Source organism: Oryctolagus cuniculus, chromosome 2, assembly GCF_964237555.1.
Source record: "Oryctolagus cuniculus chromosome 2, mOryCun1.1, whole genome shotgun sequence".
Taxonomy (NCBI): domain Eukaryota; kingdom Metazoa; phylum Chordata; class Mammalia; order Lagomorpha; family Leporidae; genus Oryctolagus; species Oryctolagus cuniculus.
In genome coordinates, this window is record NC_091433.1 from 191568190 (window position 1) to 191588371 (window position 20182).

Sequence of the window (20182 nt, forward strand, 5' to 3'; positions counted from 1 at the left end):
TCTCTTTCTCTCCCACTCCTTCTCCCTCTCTTTGTTGCTCTGCCTTTCAAATAAATAAATAAATAAATAAGTAAATTTTTTTTAAAAAATTGTGAAACTTTGAAATGGGCAAAAATATGCTCTTTAATTACACGGCCAGAAGCTTATCTCCTAGACTCCCTGGTTATCCAACTGTGCAGGAGTCTTTGTCTCCACTGTCTTGGATTATCACTCAACTTCTGAAAGATTAAACCAAGTAAATGCCGTTCATAGAAATGGAAAGAATTTCGCCTGGTCAAATCGCAGACAATTGGCACCTCCTGTGGAAGAAGTCCCTTTCGCCTCTGTTAACATATTTATGTGAAAATGCATATTATCATGAAACTTTGCACGGGTTTTTAAATATTTTGCACTAAAAGTAAACTTGGGTTTAAATTCCATTTTTTTTCCCCATGAGCTTTTGAAGTCCCCTCATCAGCCAATAGTGCAGGGAGTCGAAGATGAAGCACATCCCGGAGACGGGAGAGTGGCAGGTCCTGGTGTCCCTGAGCAGCCCCCAGAGTCGAAACCTTGCGAGGAGACTAAGTCGCGAGCACCCTGCCTTCGTGGTGGGGATCACTACCCAGGGAAGGGAGGCTGGAGGGAGCGCCCTGGTCCCTTTGGCCCTTCTGCCTTCTGCCACGTGAGCACCCAGCAGGAAAGCACCTGCCTGGAAGGAGAGAACAAGACTCCACCAGGCACCAGCCCCGCTGGGGGCTTCCCAGCGCCACAGCGGTGAGTAGCACCCAGGCTCTGGGGTTTTGCTGGAGCAGCTGAAACAGACGAAGACTCCCACGGTTCCCCCTGAATGTCGCGAAGAACTGGCCTTTCGTGTGCTCCTTCCAGTTGGTTTTCCACCACCTGTGATCCACGGAGGTGCCACAGAGCGCTCACGCCACAGGGAGATTGAGTGGAGAAGCCGGCAGTTGGCAGACAACAGGCCCTGCTGGGCAGTAACCCAGGTCCTGCTGCCCTCAGGACAGAGGGAAGAAGGAGGGACACTTTGACTGACATGCAAGGGGGACAATCACTCAGGGGCCGAGAAATTCACAGCCAGTGCCCAGCGTGGTTTGTGCAGGCAGCTCAGCCCCCAAGAGCAAGTTGGTCACGTGCACCCCATTACGGGCATCCCCGTCTCCCCCGGGGGATGCAAGTGAGCTCAAGGTGGTCTTCCAGTTGCTGAGGGCGAGGGCGGACTCCTCACTGCGGGTGGACAGCAGCCACCGTGACCCGGCTGCCTCTGGCCAGCAAGAGGCCACCCTCTCCTCCCTGTGACAGGCCTGGACAAAGGAGCAGCTGCCCGCGGGAGCCGTGGTGACAACGTACCACTTGCAGCTGAACACAGAGCATAAAATTACAGCCAAGCGAAAGCCACCGCGGGAAAAGCGACAGCATGGTTGCCAAGGCTTCGACAACCCCCAGTTATTCTTAGAGCCTCGGGAACCTTTTAGAGAGCGCGTTTGATTGCCTTGTAAAAATACCCTGTGATTAATGGGGTGAGGAAGTGGCAGCCAGTCCCTCCCAGGCTGCTTTTCACAAGCCCTGTCGGCGAGCTCGGGGGTGTGCTACCCAGCGCCAGGCGTGGCGCTGCGGGGGAGAACGGGCTGCAGCCCCAGAAGCTGGGCTTGGAACAGATCCTGCCGTTCATGAGCTGTGTGCCTTTGCCTGAGTTTCTGCATCTTCCTGGGCCTTGGTTTCTTTTTAAAATTCTGATTTTTTTTTTAAACTTGAAAGGCCAAGGGAGATCTCTTCGATTGGCTTGTTCACTCCCCAAATGCCTACAGCAGCCAGGGCTGGACTAAGCTGAAGCCAGGGGTCTCCCATGTGGGTGGCAGAGACTCAAATACACCACTCATTATCTGCTACGTCCCAGGGTGTGCATTGGGAGAGGACTGGATTGGAAGCAGAGCTGGACTTGAACCCAGGAATTCAGATATGGGGCGCAGGCGTCCCAAGAAGCGTCTTAACCGGGGCACCAAATGCCTGCTCTGGTTTCGTCATCCACGATGTGGGGTGAGGACGCTGAGGGCTGCATGGGGCCCGCCACGTGCAGGGCGCACAGGTCAAGGTGGCCTGGCGCTCACATGTGCAGCCCCTGCTCCGTGCTCCCTCTCACGGGAGCCCCGAGTTCGGGAGTGGGGGCGGGGCGGCAGGTGATTCTTCAGGAATATCCTTTGAATGTTGGAGCTCCGTTTAAAGCACGGGGCCAGCTGGAAGGCTGTTCACAGGGCTGGTCCCACGCAGCTGTGAAATGGAAAACAGCCTGGTGCGGGGAGCCCAGTGAGCTCAAGGAAGCGGCCCCCACCCCACCCTCCAGAAATCCCACCTTCGGAGCTCGCCATCTGCTCGGAGACTCGGGCCCTGCCCTGCGCTGCCCTGGGAGGTGGCCAGGCCATCCAGGAGTTAAAGGGGCACAGCCACCAGCTCCCGCCTGCCCTGGTTTCTAGCAGGTGCTTCGGCCAGCTTCACTGGGGCTGCAGGAGCAGAGACACCGGCTCCCTGGGGCCGGAGAGGTGCGGAAGTCGCCCTGGACCGAGAGCGGGGCTAGGTACGGCGGTGGCTGGGGCTCTGGGCAGGGGCTGGTCCCGCTGAGGCTGCCCTTTGGGGGCACCCACAGGTCCTATGGCTTTTGTCTGCCCAGCAGCAGTCCCACGGCAGTGTTTGTCACCGGCCCGAGCCTTCTGGAAGGCTCCAGTCCTTGCCCCAGTCCCGGGGAGCAGGCGCCACCCTGGGCTGCCATGCGAGGAACCCAGGTACAGTTCCCAGCACGCCCCAGCCCTCGGCATCTGCACTCACCGAGCCAGCACCAGCACCCGCACCCAGGGGTGAGGCTGCAGGGGTTCGAGTGACTCCAAACCCGACTGAGCAGTGGCAAAGGGACAAGGACACTCAGCTGGAGAAGTTTGTGACCAAGTGAGAGGCTCTGCTTCTCACAGGCAGGGGGCAACATTCACTCGACGCTGTGCCCCAGCACCCGGAAAGGGGCACCTTTGCAGGGCAGTCCCTCCCCTGTGGGCCCTGCACCCCGGCTCTCCTGTCTGGGGTGCTTGGAAAGGAAGCCCCCAGCCCCCACCAATGGTGCAGAGTCCCCTCCTTCCAGTCCCTTCCCAGAGCCCAAGGTCTTCCGAGACCACCCCCTCTGCCACCTGGCCAAGGGCTCCCCACGGGGGACGGTGGGGTCCCACAGCTCAGGCACTTGCAAAGATCCAGCTCGGAGCTGTACTCTGTCCCTGACTTCCTCCATTTCTCTCTCTTCCCCTCCCTCCTTTCCTCCCTGCCTTCCTCTCGCCACCAAAGTCGCGGCTCCCTCTTAGTCACACAAACAGCCGCTGAATGAAGAAGTGTGGAACAGCTAAGAGCCGGCGGTGCCGCCGAGGGGCCATGCGTGGGACCCACCTGCAGGCCTCGGGGAAGTGGGCAGGCCAGGGCTTCCTACCCGTGTGGCCTCGGAATGAGTGCCGTGTAGCCGGGAGGTGACAGCACCCACCCTGCACTCTGGCGCGTCGGGGAAGCCACAGCGCTATGCACACAGGAGGGGATGACAGGTGGACTCACGGTCCTTGTGCTGTGTGTGTGAGGGTGCAGCGGGCACAGAGAAGCCCACACAGGAGGCCTTGGCTCCACTCCGCTGCCCAGCGCCCCTGCCCACGCTCTGTCGCCGGCTCTGCAGGGGGTGGAGATGGGCAGGTCCGGACAGGCCTTGTGCCACAAAGTGGTCTTCCAGAATGGACGGGCCTCCTGGCCAGGACCCTCGCCTGGAAGCTGAGGACAGCCAGACCAAATGGAGAACGGGACTCCGTCTCGCGGGGACCAGACCCAGCAGGTGACAGGGTTGCGACCGTCATAATCACCGCACCCTGCCCCTGGTCTACAGGAACAGGGAAAATCAGGGTGACCTCGCCTCTCCTGCACCCCTCTTCCCTCTGCCAGGTGCAGCCCCGGGGCGGGAGTGCACCCCAGCCTCTGTCTGTGCACTCCCGGCACTGGGGAGCAGGAGGGCTCCGGCCCACAGAGCCCACGGGGGCGGGGCAGACTCGGGAAGGGACAGAGGAGGCCTGAGCTGTGGCCGGCTCCTGGCTGTCCGCTCCTTCTCCCGGATTCGACGACTTCCTTCCCACCTGCAACAGCAGCAGGGGCTGCTCCGGGCCTCCCGCAGACAGGCCGGCCCTGGCTGCACAGAGACAGGGAGCGGCTGCCCCACTGTGCGCGGGCCCTTGTCTCCCGAGGCTCCAGAGGACCCGAGTGGACCTGGAACAAGACTCGGGGGAGTGGTCATGGGGAGGGAGCCGCCCCCTGCCGCCTGCAGGGCCCCAGCTCCTGGCGGCCTGGGACATTGGAGAGATTGAGCAAAGGGCCAGGGACCACCCCGGGCCCAGCTCTGGGCGGCCCAGTTGAAGGCGCTAGGAGAATGCAGTGTAATTTAAGTCATCTTTGGTGGCCATGCCCGGCCACCTGGGCAGACAAGGCTGCTTCGCAGCTGCCCTCACTCCCCCTGCCAGCCATGTTCCCTCCGGCCCCTACCCCACCCCACTCCACAGCTGACCCATCTCCCTGCTCAGCCACTGTCCACCTGATGATGCCTGAAACCCTCTCTTCATTGTTCTAGACCCTTGTCTGTTGCACTGGGACCTCGTGCGTGGTCCCGGCCTGAGCTCACAACACACACCCGTGTCCCAGCCTCCTGCTTCCCGGTCTCTCCCTGGTCCTCACTCCACCCAGCATCCTGTTCATTGTGCCCTCCCACTCAGCCTCATGCTGGAGTCAGCCAGCCAGGGCCAACCCCTGCTCAGCGCCTTCCAGCCCTGTGGCCTTTGTCCAAGGTCACATCAGGTCTCTGGCTGTGGGTTCCTCACCTGTGGGATGATGGCGACACAGGCGTCCACCTGCAGGGCCACGGCGGGGATGAGAAGCTGGGCAAAGCATCACAGCCAGGAGCCCGAGGGCCGGTGTCGCTGGTACTCACCTCCCCCACGGCCCCCGCTACCACGCCCAGTCACAGTCGGTCTGCCCGTGAGCCCTTGGCAGTACCTGGCTGCACACTGCGCCTGCGTGATTTCTGAATGGGTCTAAGTCTCTGACTCCGAATATGGGGCACAGCACCCGGCCCTGAGGGAAGCTGTCACAGGCATCTCCTTCTTCTCCCTGCCCCTCCCCCCCCATAAACCAGCAGTGAGATGAGAGGCTTTTTCTCTCTCTTTTTTTTCAAAGTCATTCAAATTCAATGTCAAGGTCAAGGCTCCTGGGGACTGTGCTGGGCTCCCCAGCCAGCTGTGTCTCCAGAGCAGGAACTCGGACTGGGGTTTGCCTGAGGACAGTGGCACGAAACCCCCCACAAAGGGGCAGTTGAAAGAGCTGCCCAGGCGGCCAGAGCAGGGGAGCCGGAGGCCTCGCCCACACTCTGCAGGTGCCTTTGCCGGGACGCCCAGAGGCATGGCCGGGCCCAGTGGGAAGCAGTGGAGAGGGAGGGTTGGGCTCTGTGTTAGTTTGGGGTTCCCCAGAACAAAGCTTGAAACAAGAGTCCGCAGGCTTCTTGGTGAGGAAGTGACCCCAGGAGACCCGGCTGTGGGGAAGTGAGAGGGGAGGGGAGGCAGACAGCACGAGGGGCCGCCCCCAGCAAGGCACCACTGGGGGCCACTGAAGCTTCAGTGCCCTGGGGCCTCTGGGAGTCCTGTAGAACACACGGCGGGGGTCTCCCTGCCGTGGCCTGCGTGGCCGAGAGCTTGGCGCTTCAGCTCTACCCGAACTGTGATGGAAGTTTCCTGGCTTAACCTGCACTCCTCTTTCTCTGCCATAGCTGGAAGCCAGTCCTCACCACATCTCAGCAGGAAGACGGAGAGCAGAGTTGACAGACGACGCGTGCCTGCCTCCATTTGAATGAGGAGTCGCTGGACCCTGGCGGGGGCAGAGGCCACAGGTCTTTCTCCCAGCACCTGCACGGTCTCGGTGGCCCACGGCACTTTGTCAGGGTAAATCACACATTCTCCGCGTTTGCCAGGAGTGCGTGGGCTGCACCTCAATCTACGTGTCTTCTTCCTTTCTGGGAGTGCTGGCCATCTCCGGAGTGTGAAAGGCCATGGCTTTGCCTCACCTGGGAAGCGCCAGCCCACGGCCCTTTGCAGATGAGCTTCGTGGTGAGTCCACGGCTGAGTGAGGTGGGAGCCTCTCTTTCCTTCCAGATGCAGAGAATTCTCCAAATTATGCTGATTGTCTAAGGTTCAATGGAGAAATTTAAACTGGTCCCCAAGACCCAGTGAACCAGGGCTGTGCTGCCCACAGGGCGGTGTGTGAATGCAGCCAGTGGTAACCTCAACAAAAACCCAGGGGAGCAGCTAGTGCCTTTGGACGGGCTGGAAGACGGGAGATGGAATGGTACCACACTTAGCCACTGTGTTAAGACAGAGAAGGAGTGTTGCTCACGTTGGCCGGGCAGGCAAGAGGTGGACGGCTCTGAAGATCCGGGATGGAGGGGGCTGGAACCCTATGGAGAGCTGAAATCCAGAGAGAGCAGGCACTTCCAAAAGACGGAGGAAAATGGAATTCAAAGATAAGATTGCTGGGGTGCTAAAAACATTCAATGTCCAGGCAGAGTTGTCCCATCACATGCATTTCCCATGAAGTCTTTTTACAACTTCAAATGGCAAAAAGACAAATAACTCCATCAAAAATGGGCAAGGGGCTTGAACAGGCATTTCTCCAAAGATTTATCTACCAAAGGCCAATGAGCACATGAAAAATTATTCAGCATTATTAGTCATGAGAGAAATGCAAATCAAAGTCATCACGGCGTGCCACCTGCCACCGATTGGGATGCCTAGACTGGACAGGAGAGCAGAAAGAAGGGCTGGGAAGATATGAAGAAACCAGGGCTCTCCTGCACGGCCGGTGGGGCTGTGGAAGAACAGAGTTTGACAGCCAGCTCCTTCCAAAGTTAAACATAGAGATGCCATATGGCCCGGCCATTCCACGCCTATGTATATCCCCAAGAGAAATGAAAGCACATGTCCACAGAAAACCTTGCATTTGTGTTCACAGCTATTCATAACAGCTCCCCAAATAGAAACAACCCAGGTATCCGTCAGCGGATGAACAGATTCACAAACTGTCAATTAGCCACACAATGTCTTTTATCCGCACAATGTATCAGCCACACCAAGGGGCGAGGCATTGATCCATGCTACAGCTCCGCTGAACCTCCAAGATGTGGTGCTGAGGGAAAGAAGCCAGACATGGGGTGACTCAGCGTACGATCCCACTTCTGTGATGTGCACAACTCCACACGTACGGAAAGTCGATGGGTGACCGCCGGGGGCTGGGCGTGGGAGCCCATGGGGCGGAGTCTCCTTGCAGGGTGAGAAATCAGAGTGTTCTGGGTTGCACAACCTCATGGCACTCAGACCCGCTCCACTGTCCACGCTAAAGCGGTTACTTACATGGGTTGTCCCTCAGTAGTGACAGGGGCTGTGGTCAACACTCAGCATTTGGGGGCCCCAGTGGGAGCGAAAATGCAGGGTCTCTTGTTCAAAACTCGGGCTGAATTTCAAGATGGCGACAGCAGAGCATTCCAGCAAGCGAGGGGCCCTGTGGGAGTCGGGGTGCAGCTCCGCCCGTCCCGGCTCCCCACACTAACCTGCTGCTCCTTGGGCCCTCCTGCATTGCTCCCCACTCTCTGCGAGTCTCTGGAAGCTTCCACACTCACACCGCCGAGCGTCGTTGCCTGGGTCTGTGGTTGGGAGGGGAGCTGGTGGACTGGAAGCCTGGGGCCCCTTCAGCAGGGTTGGGGTAGGGTCCTTTCCAGTGGCTGGGGTGGGGCCGCGTGCCTCTGAATGAGTTTTTCAGCGTAAAGCGCTGGGGGTAGCAGCCCGGGCTGTCTGTCCCCGCCACATCCCTCCCTATCGCACACGTGTATCTGTCCTTTGATAATGGACAGGTCCCTCCTGCTCCTGGCCTCAAGGCCCCCTTCAACAGAGCAGGAACAAAGCCCTGGCTGCCCACATAGACGCTCATAGCTGCTCAACCCTGGCTGTGTTCACCAAGTTCTGTGTGGGCTGTGCCCTGGGGACGCGGAGGCCAGGGAGGAGCTGGGAGAGGCCTGTGCACGCAGCAGCTGTGGCATGAGGACAGGGGACACTGGCTGCACACTGACCACCAGAGACAGAGCCTAGCGAACCTTCCAGAATAAGTAGAGAGGACTTTGGGGTTGGACTTGGAGCAATGAGTGGTATTCTTTCTTTTCTTTTTTAAAAAAGATTTATTTATTTGAAAGGGAGGGGGGGGGGGGGCTTTGATCCACTGGTTCTCTTACCGCATGGCCACAGCAGCCAGGTCTGGGCCAGACCACAGCCAGGAGCCAGGAACTCCATCCAGGTCTCCCACACGGGTGCAGGGGCCCAAGCCCTCAGGCCATCTTTGGCTGTCTTCCCAGGTGCATTCGCGGGGAGCTGGGCCTCCAATCAGCATTCTGATAAGGGGTGCTGGTGGTGCAGGTGGCCCCACGAGTGTTGTTCTCACCGTTGGTGGTGAGCAGTCCGGAAGGAGGGGAGAGTGTGAGTGAGGCAAGAGCAGGGGGTGTAAAAGTCGGGGGCAGCCTCGACAGTTGGGGAGCGGCAGGGTGCTGGGGTCAGCCGGACACAGGCGGGGAGGGCGGGAGTTGGATCACAAAGGCCAGCCGGCCAGAGAGGAGCTGCCCCAAGTGCTCGCACGCTCCATGCCGCCCTGGCGTCTGCTGCCGGCCCCGCCCTGTGCGCCTGGTTTCATCTCAGAGAATCCAAGACGGCGGCGCTGTGTCAGTGCCGGGCTGGCAAGCCCTGCCTCTCACCTTGAGCTTTTCCTCCTAGACACGGCGGCCCTCTCGTCTCTGGCTTGCATGCCGGCAGCTCTGCACAGTATTTGTATACTGGCCGATTATGCCAGGGGGTCTGGAACCTCTCTGGTGACCCCGGTGTGGCCGGAGGGCTCCTTTGGAACCACTGTCCTGGGCCTGGGGCTCCGCTTCCATTTCCGGATGCAAACAAACTCCCTCTGCCGTTCAGCTGCTGAGCTCCGCAGGGCTGAGCCCTTGACTCGCTGGGGGCCAGGGCCGGCGAGCACTGGGGCGGGGCTGGGAAGAGGCAGCCCCAGCCCAGAGTGAGGTCCATGTGGACTCCCAGGCTTTCTCCTGCCGGCTCCCACCTGACCCACCAAACCAGCAGACACGTTCACTCCACCAGGTCCGAGTGGAACTTGGCCACGTCCACCACAGCCACAACGGGCGAGGGGGCCGAGACAGCACTGGGACAGGCCTCGGATGCCCGTTCACCCCGAAAGTCCCCGTCTCACTCTGGTGGTTACCAGAAGCCCCACTCTGGCACCTTCTGTGGGCGGCCCCTTCTACGGTAGATCCTCTGTCCTCTTGGGTCTCCCTGCTGTGGGACTCCAGCTCTAGGAGGCAGCAGCCTTGCAACAATGTTGCCACCCATAGCACAGCAAAACTTTCCTAAAGTAAAACTTTCCTAAAATAAAAATAAGGACTTAAGTCTTATTGCAAAATAATCAATATTTGTTGCCGAGAAAAATAGAAAATACCCAGTATCGAATGGTGGAAACCAGACGCTGTCTCCTTGAGATTATGGCTGTCAGACCGTATTTCTTTCTGTGCCCTCCTGTGTTTTCACAAAATAAGTCAGGGCTTGCAACGAATGCACTACTTCAAAGCCTGCTTTTTTTTTTTCAACTAACCAGTGCACGACAAACTTATTTGCGTGTTACTAAGTATTGTCCTACTGCATTTTCCTCACGATCACGTAATATTAAAAACAGTATTAGATCAATCCTCAGGTGTGTATTTATATTTTTTGTTTTTGCAAGACACTCACTTAGCATGCAGTTGAGCGTCTGCTGGTGTATTTGTATATTGGCCAATTACGTTTCTTCTCCGTGGTTATCTTTCCACGCTTCTTTCTCCTGGCTTTTAGACATTATGACTGTTGGACCTCTTGTCAGCCACAAACGTTATACGTGTATTTTCCCAAGGTTGTCAATCGCCTTTGGTTGTAGGAGGGAGCTTCAAACAGTTCAGGGAAAGTAGAATGAAAAGAGAAAAATAACGGGCAGTCGCTCCCAGCCTCAGCGCCGTCAAGTTCACGACACTCCCGCGAGCAGGGACGCCAGCTGCTCAGTCCATCCCTGAAGACCTGAGGGTCCTGGGGATTTAGTCTGTCTGTGCAGTCTTCTGATTACTAACGGAAGAAAACAGGTGCCCGTTAAGGAATTTTTTAAGATCAGGAAACAAAGAGAAGCCAGAACACAGCGGATGGAGCGGTGGATGCAGAAGAGAACACGGCGGTCGGTGCACGAAGCCTAGAGAGTCACCCTGGGGACGCTTGTGAACTTGCCTGGGTGCGAGCAGGAGCCTCGCGCTTCACTCCGGCGAGGACTCCTGGGTGCTTTCCGCTAGGCCTTCGCTGACTTTCTCAGAGCCTCCCCTCATAAGCAGGTGTGCTCCTTCCTGTCCTCCAGGAAGTCCACGGCGCCTTGAGTGCCCCCGACGCCGGGCTGGGAGCCTGGCTCTTGAGCAGTGGGCTCCTGCTTGGACTGGACCACTCCCGCCTCATGGGTCCTGCTTGGACCGCACCACTCCCGCCTCGTGGGGGCCATTGCTCCTGCTTGCACTGGACCACTCCCGCCTTGGGGGCCATTGCTCCTGCTTGGACTGGACCACTCCCGCCTCGTGGGGGCCATTCCTCGGATGGTGCCCTGTGTTTACGATTGCACCAGGACAGCCAGGGTTCAGCTCCTGTTACAGTTCTTCAAACCATTGCTTTAGGATCTTGATCCGTTTACAACTGCCATTCTTCAGTGGTGCCTCTAGGCTGCGCATAACAGTTTTGCAGCCAAGGAGCAGGAAGGTTGCTCGACGGTCATTTTTCGATCTGAATCACGCAAGCGGAACCGGTTGAGTTGTCCATGGTGCTGGCCATTGTTTCTTTTTTTTTTTTTTAACTTTTATTTAATGAATATAAATTTCCAAAGTACGATTTATGGATTACAATGGCTTCCCCCACATACCGTCCCTCCCACCCACTACCCTCCCCTTTCCCACTCCCTCTCCCCTTCCATTCACATCAAGATTCATTTTCGATTATCTTAATATACAGAAGATCAGCTTAGTATACATTAAGTAAGGATTTCAGCAGTTTGCTCCCACACAGAAACATAAAGTGAAAAATAAAGGCCATTGTTTCTGCTGTTCCTCATCATTCCTCTTTATTAGGGCGTGAACAAGGTTACTTTTTCCTTGAAAGTTGACATGCTTGGTCTGCGGCTTCAGGCTTCATCTTGAACATTATCTCACACCTTGTTAACATCAATTACTCATTTAGGAACTGCTGCTGTCTTTGGGGCATCGTCCCCATAAACTCCTGTAAAGCATCAGTAACTTCACCATTCTTCCAACCAAGCCCCTCCACAACTTTGGTGTTTGTTCCTGCTTCACTTTTTTTTAAAGGTTTTATTTATTTGAAAGTCAGAGTTACAGAGAGAGAGAGTAGAGGGAGAGGGAGGGAGAGAGAGAGAGAGAGAGAGAGAGAGAGAGAGAGAGGTCTTCCATCCACTGGTTCACCCACCAATTGGCCGCAATGTCTGGAGCTGCGCCGATCCAAAGCCAGGAGCCAGGAGCTTCTTCTGGGTCTTCCATGCAGGTGCAGGGGCCCAAGGACTTGGGCCATTTTCTACTGCTTTTCCAGGCCATAGCAGAGAGCTGGATCAGAAGTGGAGCAGCCGGGAATTGAACTGGTGCCCATATGGGATGCCAGCGCCTCAGGCCAGGGTGTTAACCCACTGTGCCACAGAGCCGTCCCCCTCCATTTAAGTAGAATTCTCATTCCACCAGGGGTTCTTTTCAAACTGATGTCTTATCTTTCTTAGTGCCTTACACTAAGTCCTGTTCAGACACATTGTAACAAATTAGGAAAAGTTTATTTTGATGGAAAAATGCATCCATGTATAATTTTTCCATGATACGCATTTACTGTGAAAGTTTTGAAACTCTTCGTATTTGTGGCTTCCTTGGGAAGCAGAGCTGGTCTCTTTCTGATTAAATCTGTCGGCTTCATCTGATGCTTTGCACCTCGGGCACCATGCTGTAGAAGCCTCTTCCTGGGGAGGGCGTGTGGGACAGCAGTGAAGCTGCTGCTCGGAATGGCGCAAGTCAGTCCCTGGGACCCAGTCCCAGGACCACGTCAGCCTCGCTTCTGCGACTGTGCACCTGGGAGGCAGCACTGATGGCTCAGTTAGGTCCCTGTCACCCCGTGGGATGAGTTCCCAACTCCTGGCTATGACCTGGTCCAGGCTGACTATGGCGGACATTTTAGAAATGAACCAGTAGAAGATTCTCTCTCTCTCTCCCTCTCTCTCTCTCTCTCTCTCTCTCTCTCTCCCCCTCTCTCCTCTATCCTCCGTCTGTTCAAATAAATAAAATTTAAAAGTTCCTTCTCATCTCGAGGATATATAGACACAAAGTGATGCTTTCTTCTAGCGCCTTCACTTTTTTTTTTTAGCCTGAATGTCTAATGCAGCTGGCGTGCGCTTCACTCCAGGCTGTGAGTGCACTGTGTTTATTTTGTTCCGTGACTCACTGGAAGTGGAAATAGCATGCTTGGGCCGCATGTCTTCTTTTCCCTGAGGATCAGGTGTCCTGAGTCCTGATGGTTCGTCCAGTTTCCATTATGTAAGAGTCTATTCTGGGGTCCGGTGCTGTGGCGTAGCAGGTAAGGCCACCACCTGCAGTGGCGGTACCCCGTATGGGCACCGGTTCGAGTCCTGGATGCTCCACTTCCGACCCAGCTCTCTGCTAATGGTCTGGGAAAGCAGTAGAAGATGACCCAAGGGTTTGGGCCCCTGAACCTTGTGGGAGACCTGGAAGAAGCTCCTGGCTCCTGGCTTCAGATCGGTCCAGCTCTGGCCATTGCGGCCATCTGGGGAGTGAACCAGTGGACAGAACACTTCTCTCTTATCTCTGCCTTTCAAATAAATAAGTAAACTTTTTTTTAAGTCCATTTTGGTTTATGCAGCTGATTCCTGTCCCTCAACAATCCCCAGGCTCCTTGTCCCTACGTGGCATGAGCTGCAGAAGATCCCAGAGCTACAGAGAGTAGGTCACGCCCCGGACACCCAGCCAGGGCACGAAGGGCAAGGGCCCTGGGGCTCCCTGTGCCCCGCTGCGGGCAGCCCTGGAGCTGTGGGTGGTGCTCGGGTTTAGCCCTGAGAAATCGGTACTGCTCTTCCCACTTCCTGGAGAAAGAACCGGGCTCTACACAGAGGCGCCCCTTAAGTACCTGGCAGGACCAAAGCGCAGATCTGAGACCCAAGAAACTCGCAACATGGGGGTGTGGCACCGCCCTTGTCCCATTCCGGGGTGCCTGGCTTCCTGGCCTCTGTCTGGGCACAGATCTGAGGTCCACAGCAAAAGCCCCTCCTGCCTGGAGTCCGTGGCCCCAGACCCTGATGCCCGCGCATGCTCTCCTGGGCAGAGAGGGCGCCTCTCGAGGGAAATGCCGAATTAAGGACATAGCTTGCGCCCCAGACCCGGGCCGGAAGGGAGGATGTCTATAAATTCTGCACCCCCGACGGCGACACTGAGAAGTGGGATTGCACCGGGAAGGTGAGCAGGGACCCGGGTGCCATCTGCCTGGGGGTTGTGTCCCCAGAGTCAGAAGCTTCTAGATCCCCTTTGCCATCTTCCAGGCAACCTGGCCCCAGCCCTCCCTGGGGCTGCTTGTTTCCCTCTGACCTCTGCCTGGCACGTGTGGCCTTGGCACGCCCCTGGGGAGGGGTCTGTCTCCTGGAACTCCTGTCCCCCACGCGGCTTCCCCCAGCGGACAGCTCCTTGTCTCCCAGTCGCCAGAGTTCTGCTAATACAAGAGCACTGAGTAGGCTTCCCTGCACGGTTTTCATACATTTAGGAAGATTGGGGAGAGCGAGAGGAGCGGGGAGAGGGGAGGGGAGAGACGCACAGTCACCTCCCAGAGGCCCCTCCCCTCTCCGTGTCGCCTGGTCCCCCACCATCGACTGAACGCCCCCACATTCTTGCTCCAGGGTGGGCGCTGAGGCAACGGACACACAGGCTGAAGCAGACAGGAGCCGAAGGGGTTGAAGATGCCGGAGGCAGCTGGGGCAGCAGGGGAGGAGCAGCGAGGGCATCGGGCCGAGATCTGGGCCCAGGGCAGACGCCCAGCCCCGCCGCTAAGCCAGGAACTCAGACTTCCTGGTGGGGGTGGGGAGCATGAGAGGGGCAGTGCTCACAGAAGCTGCCGCGTAGGCGTGACGCACGGCCGTGGTGAGCCGGGGGGACCCGTGTGTGTCCCGGACCAGGCTGGGTTCCACAGGTGCCGCGTAGGCGTGACGCACGGCCGTGGTGAGCGGGGGGACCCGTGTGTGTCCAGGACCAGGCTGGGTTCCACAGGTGCCGCGTAGGCGTGACGCACGGCCCTGGTGAGCCGGGGGGACCCGTGTGTGTCCAGGACCAGGCTGGGTTCCACAGGTGCCGCGTAGGCGTGACGCACGGCCCTGGTGAGCCGGGGGGACCCGTGTGTGTCCAGGACCAGGCTGGGTTCCACAGGTGCCGCGTAGGCGTGACGCACGGCCCTGGTGAGCCGGGGGGACCCGTGTGTGTCCAGGACCAGGCTGGGTTCCAAAGAGCCCCGTTTGCCTTCCCACCGACCACGGCTGTGTGGCAGAGATGAAGGGCAGCGAGGGGTCTGGGACAGGGAGCCTTGTAAGGGAGTGTACTAACCACGTGCCACGTGGAGGGGAAGGGGGAGTATGGGGTGAGCGAGGGGATGGTGGGGACCCAGGAGCTGATGGGTGGGTCACGGTGGGGTCGGGGTGGGGGCAGGGGCGGACCCAGAACTCTCTCTCTCTCTCTCTCTGTCTCTCTCCCCCTCCATCTCCAGTGAGGCGCCGGCGTCCTGAGCGCGGCCCAGGCCCGCCGTCCAGAGCACCGGGTTCAGCTGTCTCCTGCAACGCCAGCATCCCACACCGAGTGCCCCTTCCTGCCCTGGCCGCCCTGTTTCTCATCCAGCTTCCTGCTGATGCACCCGGGAAGGCAGCGATGGTGGCCCAAGTACTTGGGTCCCTGGCCTGTGGGTGGGAGACCCGGATGGAGTTCCAAGCCGCTGGCTCCGGCCTGGCCCAGATCTGGCCATAGCAGGCATTTGGGGAGTGAACCAGAGAAGCCAGTGTGGGGCCCTGGTTCAGACAGGTGTGGCTGTAAACCGTGGCTCTGCCCCTTCAGCTGTGCAGTCAAGGGCAAGTTACTTACGCACTGGAGCCCCAGTTTTGTCATCTGAGCAGTGGGGGTGGTGTCACTCGTCTCTCCTGCCTCCTGTGAGGAGTCTAGGGGGTAGGTGAAGTACAGAGCACCACGTGACACACAGCAAGAGCACCACGTGACACACAGTGTGAGCACCACATGGCACACAGTGTGAGCACCACGTGGCACACAGCGGGAGCACAATGTGACACAGCATGTGTACCATGTGACACACAGTGTGAGCATGAGGCACACAGCAAGAGCACCATGTGACACCCAGCAAGAGCACCATGTGACGCACAGTGGGAGCACCACGTGACACAGCAGGTGTACCACATGACACACAGAAGTCTGTGGCACACAGCAGGAGCACCATGTGACACCCAGTGGGAGCACCACGTGACACAGCAGGTTACCACATGACACACAGAAGTCTGTGGCACACAGCGGGAGCACCATGTGACACCCAGTGGGAGCACCATGTGACACAGCAGGTGTACCACATGACACACAGAGGTACGTGGCACACAGCAGGAGCACCATGTGACACCCAGTGGGAGCACCACGTGGCACACTGTGGGAGCACCATGTGACACAGCAGGTATACCACATGGCACACAGAAGTCCGTGGCACACAGCGGGAGCACCACGTGGCACACAGTAGGAGCACCACATGACACAGCAGGTGTACCACATGACACACAGCAAGAGCACCATGTGACACAGCAGGTGTACCATGTGACACACAGCGGGAGCACCACGTGGCACACAGTTGGAGCACCACATGACACAGCAGGTGTACCACATGGCACACAGAAGTCTGTGGCACACAGCGGGAGCACCACGTGACACCCAGTGGGAGCCCCAGTAGCACACAGCAGGTGCACCACATGGCACACAGCGGGAGCACCACGTGACACCCAGTGGGAGCCCCAGTAGCACACAGCAGGTGCACCATGTGGCACACAGCCGGAGCACCTGCACGTCCACACCCACGTGTGTGTTGACGGGCAGGTCCTCGACAGAAAGCTCCTGTGGGGCAGGACCACTTGCCCCCTGGCCTTCCTCCTCCCCACCCCCAGCTCTCAACGGCACAGCACCAGGCTCGTGGCTGGTCATCGCCTTGAGAGTTTGGCAAAAGCTTCCACACGTTTGCCCTGGGCTTCTCACCCTCCCCTCTGCCTCGATGCCTGGCTTCAGGGGAGGCCGGATGGGCCACCAACGGCTCAAGTCCTGATGTCCGCGCCGGAACTCACGCTCCGTGCCCCGAGGCTCCCTCTGCCCCGCACTCTCACTGCTGCCCTCCCCGGCTGTATCCCGCTGACCCCTCTCCACCCCAATTCTGGGGCCAGGATGGATCGGCCAGCCAGAGTGGGCCCAGGAAGCCTGCTGCCTCAGCGCCCCGGACCCTCCTCGTGGAGGGGGAGCCCCTGTTTTCCGGGCGCTCTGCAGCCATTGGCCATGTGTGTCATGAGACCCTGGAGGGCTTCTCACCAGTAAACAGGAAGTGACGTCTTCAAGGCTGTGGGCATTGGCAGAGACTCTGCCGACAGGGAGCCCTCGGGATCTGTCAGCCTTGGCTCCAGATACCCTTGGCGTCGTCATCACGGTGGTTTCAGACCTGCCCCCTCAGCTCTGCCTGCTTCCTGGGACTCTGGTGGGAATGAAATCTGCTGAGCTCCGCTAAGGAGCGCTGGAGCAGTCTGAACACCGCACAAAACCGCAGGAGGGACCTGGGCAAGCACCCTGCTGTGTGGCCTTGGGACAGCGACTTGCCCTCTCTGGGCTCCGCCTCAGCAGCCTGGGGCAAGCTGTGGCCAGGGATTCGCTGTACCGCAGTCCTAGCCCTCTGGGCTGAGCAAGAGCTGCCGTGGTTCCTGAGCAAACAAGCTACAGCTAGATGCCCCCCCCCCGCCCCCCAGCCTGGAGGAGAGGCCGGAAGCACAGTGCCGGGCTCAGCCTTGAGCTCCCTGCACAGCCAGTGGCCCTGCCTCAGCCTGGTGTCCCAGGGCACAGCCTGGCCCAGGAGCCACCCTCCCGGAGGAGAGCTGCAGGGGAAAATGCTGACCTTCCCGGGAGCCGGGGGTCCCTAGGACAACCGCTCAGAGGTGGGGTGCAGGCCAGGAGCTGGCTGTACCTCCCAGAGGTGTGGGCTCCCAGCACCCTATGCTTCAGGCCTACTCCCTTCCCCTGCTCTCAGCACCTGGGGTGCAGCTCCCACCTCCCGGGACCCCCACTCTTTGTGTGCTGCCTGCCCTCTCCCCCGGGCCCGAGTGGGCTCCTTGGAAGCTGGGCACTGGGACTGCACTGGGACTGTGCCTCATTTCCCAACCAAAAACCAAGAACACAGGGCTTGTCCCCAAGTGGCTTCCCTTCCGGGCCCTGGAGCAGGTGTTCAGTGGGCGGGTCCCAGGCAGGGCAGCTGCAAAGACAGTAAAGCACCGTGTGGCGGTTACAGGGAGCTGCCAGGCACTGGCGTCACCCCGGCTTTGAACCCTGACTCTGGCTGTCTGGTTGCGTGGTCCCAGTGAAGCCACGTCCCATGCCTGGACCTCAGAACCCCCAGCCGCAGCCTGTGTGCTGGGGGCAGATCCACCTTTGCCTCCTCCAGGGCGGGAGGTCTCCAGGTGGTCGTTAGGAGTGAGTGCCACAGAAAGGCGCCTGGGCAGCCCCAAGCGGCTGCAATTCACAGCCAGCACTGGGTACCCTGAATGGTTCGGCGGCCTCCCAGCCAGAGCCAGAGTGAGCCCCACCCAGCCAGGAGCCGTGCCGACCTCCCAGCACCGCCTCCCAGAGGAGCCGGCGGAGGGGACACGGCTGAGGCCCGGGCACTGCCCGTCTCCTGGGACAGCAGCTGGGGTTCTGCTTCCTGGCCCAGCAGGTGGGGCCGTGGGGGTGCACAGCCTGGAGCAGCTGACTGGGGGCAGTGGGTGCTGGGCTCCTCTCTGTTCCCCATGGTGACGGAGGCCCCTCCCTGCACCTCTCACTCACGCCCACCGGCCAAGAGCTGTGGGGAAACAGGGAAAGCAGGACAGGAGCCCATGTCTAGTCTGGGGAGCAGGAGCCCAGCTGTCGGGTTATTCTGAAAGATCAGCCATCGTTGGTCTGATCCGTGAGGGGGGAGGTGGAGGGGAGAGGGCTGCTCCCGGGGAGGCCTTGGTGGGACAGAACACTGGGGGGATTCAAAGAGGCAGGGAGATGCACGCGACCTCGGAACTGCATTTCCCCAAACTTTCTGAACAGGCCGGCAGGGCTCAGAGATCTCAGAGAATTAGATATCAAAGAAAAGACTGGGCATGTCATGTATCCATTATCCACTCACTCATCCATCTACCCATCCATCCATCCACCCAAGCACCCATCCATATCACCCACCTACACACTACCCATCCATCTACCCATCTACTCACCCACCTACCCAACAATCCATCTATTCATCCATCCATCCACCCTCCCACTCACCCACCCAACCATCCATCCACCCATCCATCCACCCATCCATCTACCCACCCACCCAACCATCCATTCATCCACCCACCCACTCACCCATCACCCACCCATCCATCTACCCACCTGCCCATTCATTCACCCATCCCCTCATCTACCCACCTACACACCACCCACCCACCCCACCATCTATCCACCCATCCATCTTCCCACCCCACCATCCATCCACCCAAGCACCCATCCATATCACTCACCTACACACCACCCATCCATCTACCCATCTACTGACCCACCTACCCAACAATCCATCCATTCACTCATTCATCCACCCAACCGCCCATCACCCACCCATCCATCCATCCACCTGCCCATTCATTCGCCCATCTCCTTATCTACCCACCTACACACCACCCACCCACCCAACTGTCCGACCACACATCCATCCAGCCCAGTGCTATTTAAGGAGTGCTGGTGAGCTGGGCACAGGCGAGTGGGCTTCATGAGCTATTCAGGGTTGAGCTCTGGTCCAGTGTCCAGCCTGGAGACTTGAAGAGGCCTGGTCATTCCACGTTATAGTCTCCTATTACAGTGTGATCATGATTTTTTTCCTTTTGGCTTGGTCAAGTTCAAAGCTGTGTGTGTTCAGGCAAGAGGCAATCTGGGGACCACACAGAGGCTTCCCTGGCCTTGGCAAGCTGTGCCTGCTTCCACAGAAGCCATGGACCCAGGCAAGGCAGGAGCAGCGGAGGAGTCCATGAGAGATGACTTCCAGCTGGCATGTCGTGTGGCGTGTTTTCCTAAACAAACCAAACAGTCGGTGTCCTTTCCGGCTGGCCACCTTTGCCTGTGGTGCGCTTGCTCCAGGGAAGCTCATGTGTGGCAACCATGCCGGTGTGACGTGGGCGTGTCTCCTGCACCCCAGCTTCCTCAGAGAATGTGGCTGCTTTCACTGGACCGTCTAGAGGACAGGTAGCAAGGACTTGGGGAGACCCTGCCCTGGCCACCTTCTGCCCAGGCCCCCCATTGTCTGAAACATCACGAGGCCCAGCCATGCCACTGAGGAAGGACCAGGGGCTCACTGAGAGCCTGCGCCGGCAGCTGGAGCCAGGGGGCAGCAGAGTCCCCAGAGTCCCAGGGTGAGTTGACGCCAAGACCAGGGACAGCACAAATCCCCATCCTCCCGCCCACCCTTCCATGTCTTGTTCCACTCTGCCGGAGTCCCGTGTCACTTCCCATGTCATTTCCCTGGGCCACTGGACCCCCCCAGCCAGGACAGGCTCTGTCGTGCCTCCCCGGCCCTCATCTGCCGTCCACACCCAGGTACACGGAACTGCCTTCTTCAACAACCCAACACCAGCAGAATCCCCTGCGTCTTCCACCCTGGCTCTGCTCAGCACAGCAAGCTGATTCCTGCCCCGTGTCTCTCTATCC